Here is an 11739-nt window from a genome sequence, read left to right on the forward strand (position 1 = left end):
CGGAAGCCGCACGCCCGGCCCGTCTCCCGGTGGCCTCCCTACCCCGTCCGTCAGTCGCTCCCACGAATTGGGTGACTTGGGAAGTCCACACCGGGGCCGGCACCGCCTCGGCCCGCCCGCCGGGAGGAGCCGGGCCCAGCCGCCCGCGGGCACGGCCCGGCCAGCGGCGCACGCACCTGGTCGGCCGTTCGGGCTGCGGCGGCGGCGGCGGCGGCGCTCAGGGTCACGCTGCCGGGTATCCGCGGTCCTGCCCGCTGCGCACTGGACGGGAAGGCGGGGCGCAGCGGCCCGGGACGCTGGGCGCGGGCGGGAGGGCCCGGCGGGGCGCCGCCTCCACCACGCCCGCGGGCCTCGCTGCGCCTCGGGAGACCTGAGGGCCGCGGGCCGACCAGCTGGTGCCTCACCTTCTGGCTCTGGCTCCCGTTAGAAAATCAGTGTCCCACCCTGGGTCCTGGGCCCCGCGGCCTTGCTTCTTCATTTAGGGGCCAAAGCGCCCGAGCGTCGCCCTCAGGCCCTCGCGGGTCTCTGGGCGGCGGAGGTTTCAAGAGCTGTAACCTCCGGTGGGCCGAAGGGCTTGGCCGAGGTGTCATGTGTTTTCATGAGAGGCCGTGCAGGTAGGGAAGGAAGGGGTTGTGGAGCTGAAAGGAAAGCGTGAAAGTGTTGCTCTGTCTCTGCGCCTGCATAAGGGCGTCTGGAAACCCCTGCATAAGGGCGTCTGGAAACCCCACGCTTTGTAAGCGTGGGTAGGATACGCGGTTATTAAACAGTTATTGTCCCATCCTGCCGGGCAGGATTGTTAGAGAGGCGGTGATGATGGAAGGTGGACAAGAGGACCCGAACTGGGAGATCGGAAAGAGTCCTCTCTCTTTGGTAAATGCGTTAATTATATGAGGGTGCCCAAGAAGAAAGGAGACTCGTCTGATTACCCGGCGTAGCTTATCTCAGCGAGTCACTCGCATCGCTGGTCACAAAGCGTGTGCTCACGTAGTTTCAACGTTTTCTGTTTTGAAAAATTGGATTCCTTTGTTTAACCACACTCTTATCAAATACAAAGTTATCGTTGTGAAACACGGAGCAATTCAGGTCTCCTCTTTAACCAGAAAAAAAAAGCAAACAAAAAACCTTTTAATTAAAAAAAAAAAGAAAGAAAGAAACACGTGCTCACTGGGAACTTAAAAAAGTACAAAACTTGCAATGTCCATTTACCTGCATACACTTGACCCCCAGTTAACAATCTCTCTAAACTTTAGTAACCCCGCTGCCCACCGAATAAAGTGTGAACTCAGACATTCAAAGTAGTTCCTCACAATGTGACTCTGGCCCACCTTTCCAGGATCATCTCTATGGTGCTATATCCAGCTCCATTGAGTTACTTTTTTCTCAAACTGTCTGAGGTAAACGACAAGTTTTATTATTTCCGATAAGTTATGGACTGTCATTCTTGTAATATAAATTAAAAACTTGCTAGAAAAGTGAAAAAAGACATAAAAAACTACAAGCCCCAATTTTCATTACAGGTATATAACAGGCATACAAAAATAAAATTAAAGTCAATTTATTTTTGTGTTCTTTTAATTTCTAAGTGTTTACTCTCAATTTCTATATTTATCTCATCCCAGGCCAGTAAAAACAGTTCATAGATTCACACTGATGACCATACTTAAAAGTGCCCTTTGACTTGCTGTTCTTCAAATGCGTCAGATGCTTTTTTTTTTTTTTTTTTTTTTTTGCGCCGTACGCGGGCCTCTCACTGTTGTGGCCTCTCCCGTTGCGGAGCACAGGCTCTGGACGCGCAGGCTCACAGCGGCCACGGTTCATGGGCCTAGCCTCTCTGCGGCATGTGGGATCTTCCCGGACCAGGGCACGAACCCACGTCCCCTGCATCAGCAGGCAGACTCTCAACCACTGCGCCACCAGGGAAACCCGCGTCAGATGCTTTTTGACTTTGGGGCCTTTTATTCCTTCAGTGCCAATCAAAGTTCTTCTCACTCAAGGTTCAACTCATAACGTTATAATAATAATAATAGCTTCACATTTATTGGGTACTATATGCCAAGACTTTACATGCATTAACTGTGAATTCTTATCAACTCTATGAGTTAGGTATTATTATTATTCCCACTTTACAGATGAAGACACTGAGGATTAGGGAAGTCAAATCACAAAGCTAGTGAGGTGCAGAGTTAGCACTCTGACCTGAGCAGGCCTATACTGTCAACCTTGAGGTGAGCCCTCCTCCATAAAGCCTCTGCATTTGCTTTGGAGTTGAAATGAATCACCCCTTGGTCCCTCTACTACATTTTCCCCCCACTGGTTTGTGTTTTTTGTTTTTTGGGGGTTTTTGGCCACACCACGCAGCTTGTGGGATCTTAGTTCCCCGACCAGGGATTGAACCTGGCTCCCACAGTGAAAGCCTAAACCCTGGACCGCCAGGGAATTCCCCCCCACCCCCATGCCCTTGTCTTTTATTGATGTCTGGCGTTAAGCTTTAAGCTCCTGAGTCAGTGTCATTTGTGTATCTCCACACCTTTCAGTGCTGCTTTCTCCAACTGGAATTTCCTTTATGCTTTATAAACGGTCCGGCAGAGTAGGTATTATTTTATCACCATTTGACCCATGAGGAAACTGAGGCACAGAGAAGTTACTAGTAAGATGCTAGTAAGTTGCGGAGTCAGCCTTCCAAGCCAGGCAACCAGGCTCCAGAGTTGATTTCTGAACCGCCATGCTATGCCGATTTTCCACTGCACCATGAGCTCTTCCTGCTCAAAACACTTCAGTGACTTTCCATGACTCTTAGGATAAAGACGAAACTCTTTGGTGGGAGCTACAAAACTCTGTGTGGCCTCCACTCTGCAGCTGCCTCTCCCAGCAAGCTTCCTGGTTCCCGTCTGCCATGCTTATCCTATTTCCCTTGCCCCTGGGGGTCATGCTCCCTCCGTGTTGTTCCCTGGACCTGGAATGTCCCCTCGTCTGGTTCCTTCCTAAACCTAAACTCATCCTTCATCCAATTTTAGCTCAGGAAATCCTTCCTAGACTAGGTCAAATATCCTACCCTAGATTTTTAAAGCGTTTTTAGGTCTTAACATAATTATCATTTTAAATGTAGTTTATGTGGATATTTGACTAAGGTCAGTCTCCCCCATTCAACACTGTCAGCTCCATGATGGCAAGGATTATCTTATTTTCCCACCTTTATATCCTCAGCGACAAGAACAATATCTGACATGTAGTAGGCAGTGGGTAAACATTCATTGAATGAATGAAGTAAATGGTGTTCCAAGTGTTATGAAGATATAGGAGGGGCACAGTGTTGTTCCAGTAAATGTTTATTGATCAGTTAAAAAAAAAAAAAAAGTCCTGGTTTGTACCATTTGTCAATTTCCCTGATGCAAATACTCCCTCAATGGCCAATTTCGAGATGCCAACACTATGTCCCACAATGCTGAAACCGGGACGTGATGCAAGCGATCGACTTTGAGAGCCTGTTCCAGCTGGCTCCAGCACACCACTGGAAGGGCACCCAAGTTAGTGGGATAGAGAGTGGCTCACAAAGCCCAGGCAAGCTGCCTGGAGATCTAAACTAAGACCTCAAGTATGAACAGAAGACAGGTTTGGGAGGTGGATGTGTGTGGGGGACAAATAATTGGCAAAGTGTGTGGGACTGGAGAAGAAAAAGGAGAAAGTTCAGTAGACCTGACATGTATATTTGAGAAGAGCCTGGTAAATCTTGATAAGAGGTTCAGGCTTCATCTTTATGGGAAGCACCAGACTGGCTCAGGCAGGTGGGTGGAACGATGAAGTTAGCATTTTGGAGAGATTGCTCTGGCTGCCTTTGCCAAATGGATTGGGCACTGCGCAGTCACCCAGAGGACAGATGCTGGTGAACAGAACCAGGACAGGGATGGAGAAAGTGCTGACAGCTGTAAAAGGGAGCCTGGTAGGAGGTTTTTGATGTGGAGATGTGGGCAAAAGGGCAGTCTGGCAGTGAGCAGACCTACACTACAGCCTGAGTTTCAACAGGTGGGACCCCATGCCCCAGGGAAGGGAATCAATACAAGTCTGGAGACACAGGGACTACACCTGATTATAAGCACAGGCTTTAGAAACAGGGAGCAAGGCTTGGGTTCTGGTTTAGTCACTTACTACCTGTGACTGGTCAATTAAGCTCTCTGGGTTTTCAGTTTTCTTATCTGTTAAAAAAGAGGAGATACAATAAAAAACACCTCATATGGTAATTCTGATGATAAGATATGTCAAAGTAACTAATATAGTGCATGGAACTTAAGTAAACAATGAATATTTTTACAGTTTAAGGGGAGAAAAAGAAATGTCAGTCACCCCTTTGTTTACAAGAGCCGTCTTCAAATCTGAATAATGTTCCCTTGGGGGACCACAAGGGGTACTTGATGGGGTGATCAATAATATCCTCCAAACTGAGATACTTAGAGAGTGACAGCGGTGCTGTTAATAATTACGCCAGGACAACGTAGTCATCCTAGTGCTGAAGGAATTTCTAAGGGACAGACTGGCATGAGGAGTCTTAAGATCCAGAAGCTCAAGAAAGAATTCCTCTCACATATCCCACACCTCCCTAAAGTGCATTGTCCTGAGGGAAAAGATGTCCCAGAGGCCAAGCTAAGGGACATTTTTTTTAAATATATACATTTATTTATTTATTTATTTATTTTTGGCTGTGTTGGGTCTTTCTTGCTGCGTGCGGGCTTTCTCTAGTTGCAGCGAGCGGGGTCTACTCTTCATTGCGGTGCATGGGCTTCTCATTGCGGTGGCTTCTCTTGTTTTGGAGCACAGGCTCTAGGCACGTGGGCTTCAGTAGCTGTGGCACATGGGCTCAGTAGTTGTGGCTCACAGGCTCTAGAGCACAGGCTCAGTAGTTGTGGCGCACGGGCTTAGTCGCTCCGCAGCATGTGGGATCTTCCCGGACCAGGGCTTGACCCTGTGTCTCCTGCATTGGCAGGCAGATTCTTAACCACTGCACCACCAGGGAAGTCCTAAGGGACACTTTGATAATGCCCTTAATCAGAGTTCTATAGTTTCCCATGACCCCCATCTATCTCATGAAGATTCATTTACAATATCTTACATTTGTGTTCAATAATTATTGAATGTGTAATATATTTATGTTTTAATAAATTATGAACTACTAGTAATTAATAATGATAATTCAATTCAGAAAAAAAATTTTAAACAAGACCTTATTCAGAAAAAAATTTTTAAACAGGAAATTTTAGGTGTATTCATTATTGTAGAGAAGTATGATAGGACAACAAACAAAATATTTTGAAGTATTAAAACTAGGGGGATAAAATCCTGGAATAGGGGCATTGAGATGGAAAAATAACTTCATGGAAGGAAAGGAACAGTGTAAATTTATAACTACTGCGAGTTTTTTCAAGTATTTTTTTTTAATGTACTATGGTGAGTAGCCAATCACTGTGAAATTTAAATGCCTTTGGGTACATTTAGAAGAGTGATATAACAGTTTTATTTTGAAATGCCAATATTCACAATGCTGGAAATTGTATTCTTTGTAACTACTGTACTTACAATGAAAACTATAGAAGTAATTTTTTTTAATGTGCCAAGGAATATATTAGCAAAAACATTTGAAGACCATGGGTTTATATGACCTAGAAGTTAAAGACTGGCTCTGCCATTCGTTAGCTGTTAGCCACGGACAAGTTGTTTAACCTCTCTAAGTGTTAATTTTTTTATCTATAAAATGGGAAATAATAAACCTGCTTTGAGGATTAGATTGAATAAACTTTATAAAAATTCCTAGCAAACCTGGCACTCCAGCCTGGTACTCAATAAATGGTACACAATGGCACTCAATGTTAACAATAGCTAATATTTCTTAATCACTTACTATATGCTAAGCACTGAGCTAATGCAATTTAATTTTCATATGACTCTCTGAGGTAGGTTTCTATGAATCATAGATGAAGAAACTGAGGCACAAAACAGTGTCATTTTGTTTTTTAAGTACTTTACAAAACAGTTGCTTAATGGTAGAGTCATCATTCAGAATCAAGTAGTTGTACTCTACAGCCTTCCCTAAAAACCACTGGACCCTACTTTTCTTCCCTAGAGGCTCCTCTTGCCCATCCAGGAACCTGGGTTACTATCAGGATTTAAGAATAATTCTCATTTATAAGGGGAACTTTTCAGTGTGCTAGGGGTGTCTTACTATTTTTTCTCATTACTGACTTTCCAACCCCTTGTACATTACTTCACACAGAGAAAATTATATCTGCAGGAAACAATGGATTGAAGGATTGAGGTATCTCACTGTAGGAGTGACCAGCCCAGTAATCACATTCTCTTCTAGCCTGGCTTGACCACCCTTGAAGGTTGAGTAGAACCCGGGCCTCCATACACATGTAATTCATTCCCAGCATGCCGTGTGCCAAAGGCACACAGATTGGGCAGCTCTACTATAGGTACTACTGAAGAGAGTTCTACACCTTCTTTTCGCCTTGACATGGGCTTGCAGGAATAACTGTTGGGTCCTTATTTTGGCGGGTCCTGAGCAACTCGGCATTATGGAAAAGTGTTTTTTTGTCAAAGTTGGCATTATCAGAATATTGCAATTAGGGAAGATGTTATAATCAAATGCTATCTGTCAGCTAAAAAAAGTCAATGTTGTTCTGATTCCTCAAAGAATGCAGTAAGAAGCATTGCTTATTCTCTTTCAGCACTCACTCCTAACTACTCTCCCAGGTATGTGAAAAAAGAAGTCTACCTAAATATGAATGGCTGAAACTTATACCAAGACATTTATCTTGTCTACTGAGAATCCAATGGCAAAAAAAAAAAAAAAAAAAAAATGCATGTCATAGTAATTAAAAGCAGTACAGGATCAGTGGATTTTGATTATATTTCTCTGTTTCTATGCAATCATTTTTAAGTAAGACTACATTGAATAGTATAAAAAGTCTGCTGGTAATTATGAATGCTAAATACCTGTATAACTCAATGACTTTTAAAAGTGAACACACCTGTATAATCAACACAAAGATCAAGAAACAATATTACCAGTAGCACCAAAACCCCCTTCATGCCTTTTCCAGTTACCACCCACACCCACAAGGATACCCCATGACTTCTAACACCATAGATTAGATTATTTTTGAATTTTATGTAAATGGAATCATACAGTTTATATTATTTTCTGACTCCTTTTATTTAAAAATGTTTGATGGCATAGGGACAGACTTATAGACAAATGGCTTAGAACAGAGAGCCCAGAAATAAATCATCATGTATATGGCCAGATGTTCTTTGACAAGGGTGCTAAGACCACACAATGAGGAAAGGACAGTCTCTTCAACAAATGGTGCTGGGAACCTGGACATCCACATGCAAACAAATGAAATTTGACTATTACCTTATACCATATACAAAAATTAACTCAAGATGGATTGAAGACCTAAATGCAAGACATAAAGCTATAAAAATCCTAGAAGAAAACACAGGGAAAAAACTTCATGACACTGGGTTTGGCAATGATTTCTTGGATATGACACCAAAAGCACAGGCAATAGTAGCAAAAATAGATTAATTGGACTTCATCAAAATTTAAAACTTCTGTGCATTGAAGGACACAATCAACAGAGTTAAAATTTATCCCTGAAGAACAGGAGAAAATATTTGCAAATCATATATCTGATAAAGGGCTCACACCCAAAATGTATAAAAACTCCTATAACTCAAAAACAACAACAACAAAAACAAATAGCTGGATTTTAAATGGGTAAAGAACTATCTAAAGTAGTCAAATCCATAGAAACAGAAAGTAGAATGATGGTTGCCTGGGGCTAGCAGAAAGGGGAAATGGGGGGTTGTTGTTTAATGGGTACAGTTTTTCAGTTTTGCAGGATGAAAAAGATCTGGAGACGTATTGCACAACATTGCAAATACACCTAACGCTACTGAACTGCACACTTAAAATGTACACTTAATATATTTTGTTATATGTTTTTTTACCATAATTAAAAATTTTTCTTAATGTAAGTATGTTTGGGAGATTCATTCATATTATTGTACATAGCTATGATTCACTCAGTCTCATTGCTATTCCATTATATACATATACCACAATATATTTACTTATTCTACTGTTGATGGGCATTTGGGAAGTATCTAGTTGGTGCTATTGCAATTAGTGTTACACATAGTATTTTAAAACAAGGAAAATAAAAACCTACCAGATTTTTAGGGCTTAGAAGGCATTCAGAGAACACTCATAATGTATTTTGAAGACGTTAATGTATCCTCACTCTAAGTTTGTATATCCAACTGCTAACTACTCCACTTGAATATCCAACAGATGTCTTGAACTTATTGTATCTGTATCTGCTTTACCTGCAGCCTTCTTCACATCTGTTAGCAACTCCATCCTTCTAGTTGCCCAGGCCAAAAACTTTGGTAACATCTTGACTCCTTTCTTTCTCTCACACCCACATCCAAGGCATCAGTAAATAATGATGGCTCTACTTTCAAACTAAATCCAGAATCTGACCACTTTCTATTATCTCTGCTGTTATCATTCTGGTCTGCTCTACTTTCAAACTAGATCCAGAATCTGACCACTTTCTATTATCTCTGCTGTTATCATTCTGGTCTACACCACTGTCACCTCTTGCTTAGATTAACCTCTTGGATAGTCTGCCTTTGGCGCCTGCCACTCCCATCCTTCCCCCAACCACCCAATCTATTCTCATCGCAATAGCTAGAGGGACTCTGAGGCATATTATATTTTCCAAAGATAGAAATAATAATACCTCCCATCCCACATACTCTTTTGCAGTGTGAGCTTTGCCATTCCCCCACAAGAAGTGGAGTCTAAAACACCTGTTACAAATCTGGGCCGACCTCAAAGACTTGCTTGAACAATGGCAGAAGTAACAGTCTGGGATTTCCACAGCTAGTTCATAAGAACCCTTGCTGCTCTGGTCTTTTGGAAGTCTTGCCTTTGGGGTGCTTCCCCTAGGAACCTACCTTCCATGCTTGAGAAGCTCAAGCCACATGGAGAAGCCACATGTGGGTGTTCCAGTCAATACTCAAGCTGAGGACCCAACCAACAGTGAGAATCAAATGTCATCTGACTGAGAGAACTCAAGGAAGAACTGCCCAACTCAGCCCAGTCAATTCACAGAACCATGCGACATAACAATACATTGTTTTAAGTCACTACATTTTGGGATGGTTTGTCACAACAGTAGATAATGGGAACAGAACTTCTAAACAGTGAAAGTCAGATAATGTCATTCTGTTCAAAATCCTCCAGTGGCTTCCCATTGTACCTGGAGAGAAAAGGTTCTTATAACAGCCTACAAGATGCTGCATGATGTAGCCTCCATCCTCACTTCCTTTCTTCAGGGTCACTCTGCTCCAGCCATACTGCTTTCTTTTTTTGCCACTTCTTAAACACTCCCACATTAGGAACTTTGCACTAGTTGCTCCTCTTTCCTAGACATCTACTTAACCAACTCTCCTCGGTCACTTCCTTTAAGTTTTGGATCAAATCTCATCTTCTCTATGAGGTTAACCTTGACCACCTATTAATACAGTAACCAGCCCCCCATCACCCTTACCCTGCTCTACTTTATTTTCCATAGCACTTATCATTTTCCGACATACTATATAATAATATTTATTTATTATATTTTTTGCATACCTTCTGAAAATTCCTCAAGGGCAGGGAGTTTTCCTTTTTTCCTTTTTTACCTACTGTATTCCCAGTGCCTAGACCACTGTCTGACACATAGTAGGCACTCAATACATATTTGTGTTGTAAGTCCTAGTAATAGTTAAGACTGAGCTGGCCAGGATAACCGGGCGAGTAAAGTAAGTTGACTTGCAGGCCATGTAAGAACAGAGAGGTAAAATTAAGTATAAGGGAATGGATTATACTTCCAGAATTCTAATCACCAGCCGTTCCTCCACTCCCAGCAGAGTACAGCACTAATGGTAGAAACCATGCTTGAAATAAAGCATTCAGCTCATGTAAGAAACCCCAAATGGTAACATGTCCCATAAGTCAAAGCCAATGTATGAGCTGAGCTAAACTTCATTATAATACTGTTCCTAATTATAGTGAATCGCAGCCAAATTACATTCCCCAAAACCAAATAAATATAGAATATACCAGGTGGTGGCCCTGTTTTCCAACACCAGAATTTCAAAGGAATTGCTTGATATTTATTTTGAATGTACTATTCTGCAGTTATCTGATTAACAATTTCGTTTTCCCAGAATTGCAGGACCAAATCCATTGGGGTTTTTTTCCTTGGTCTTGTTGGTCATGAGATATTACTATACCTTTAAAACATAATGATAGTTTAGGATCTTCTAAAATATTAGCCAAGAAAACTAAGCCTGACTCTCCAAGTCAATAGAGTATTAATTTCAAATTGTCTGAAAACTTGTAGATTGGAACAATGAAGTGCATCCAGGAAGGAAAGATATATTTGAGTGCTTTAAAAAAATTATATAACTTCCATACTTGAAAAACTTCCTAAAATGCAAATGATTAATAACCAAACATATTCAACTTCACCAGTAATCAAAAAAGGCAAATTTAATAAGGAGTCTTTTCAAGTAAGGTGGTAAACGTGTTTTTAACGTTGACCATGGTGTGGGCTTTCTCATACATTGCAAATGAGAATATATATTATCAGTACCTTTTAGACAGCAGTTGAAAAATATATACAAAAATAACAAACTGTACAAAGATATTTTAAAGTGTGTATTTTTTATTAGTCTGACAACATTGATCCAAAAATGTATAATGGCTCAAACAAAATAAAAGTTTTCTTCTTGTTCATATGATTTTCCTGAACTGCTTCAGGTTATAGTTGTGTGTGTGTGTGTGTGTGTGTGTGTGTGTGAGAGAGAGAGAGAGAGAGAGAGAGAGAGAGAGAGAGATGCTCAGTACAATCACTCAAGATCCTGGGAATTCATGGATCCTTGGCCCAATTTAATGGAGATGTTGAGAGTCATTCTACAGAGTTGGAGACAATACATAGGAGTCTGTATGTAATGTTCTATGGCCAGGCCTGGAAGTGGCTTTCATTCCTCTGGCCAGAACTCCGTCAGGTTGGCACACTTCACTGCAAGGAAGGTCAGGAAATGTATCTGGATGTGTGTCCAGGAAGAAGGGGCAACGTGTTTGCTGAACAGCTCACAGTCTTTGTCGCCCAGTAATGCACTTCTAGAAATCTCTTCTAAGGAAATGATTATACAGGCAGCAGATTAATTTAGTATAATAAAACACTGACAATATATCGGATGACTAGTAATACCAGAATAATTCACAAGTTTATGTACATTCACAAAGTGAAATATCATACAGCAATTAAAAATTAGGCGTAAAGAATAATTTTTCATGACATGGGAAATATCAGCATATAATTTTAAATTAAAAAGCTTGATACATGGCCATATTTACAATGCTTTAATTATATAAATATATGTATTTCATCATATATCATACATCCACCCCCAAACAAGGATATGATTAAGTAAGCAATACTCTCATTGCTGTGTAATAATATCAATATTATGAATACACTTATGCTTAGTATTACACTTAGTAATATTACATTTAATATTATATTCACAAGGATTAAAACAGTGGAGGGCTTCCCTGGTGGCGCAGTGGTTGAGAGTCCGCCTGCCGATGCAGGGGACACGGGTTCGTGCCCCGGTCCGGGA

General features: G+C 41.6%; 1 protein-coding gene across 2 annotated transcripts in view; it reads right to left on the minus strand.

Annotated features, from left to right (window-relative positions):
* The window catches only part of CPQ (carboxypeptidase Q), a 461800-nt gene extending 461586 nt beyond the window's left edge, over positions 1-214 (minus strand). Inside the window, exon 1 of one of the 2 annotated variants that reach the window (XM_055091154.1) lies at positions 177-214. The gene's annotated coding sequence lies outside the window, so the exon portion shown is untranslated. Of the gene's footprint in view, positions 1-42; positions 100-176 lie in introns of those variants that run through there. The other variant, XM_024115916.2, reaches the window with a different exon arrangement.
* Between the last annotated feature and the right edge of the window lie 11525 nt (positions 215-11739).

This window comes from Physeter macrocephalus, chromosome 15 (genome assembly GCF_002837175.3).
Source record: "Physeter macrocephalus isolate SW-GA chromosome 15, ASM283717v5, whole genome shotgun sequence".
Classification (NCBI taxonomy): domain Eukaryota; kingdom Metazoa; phylum Chordata; class Mammalia; order Artiodactyla; family Physeteridae; genus Physeter; species Physeter macrocephalus.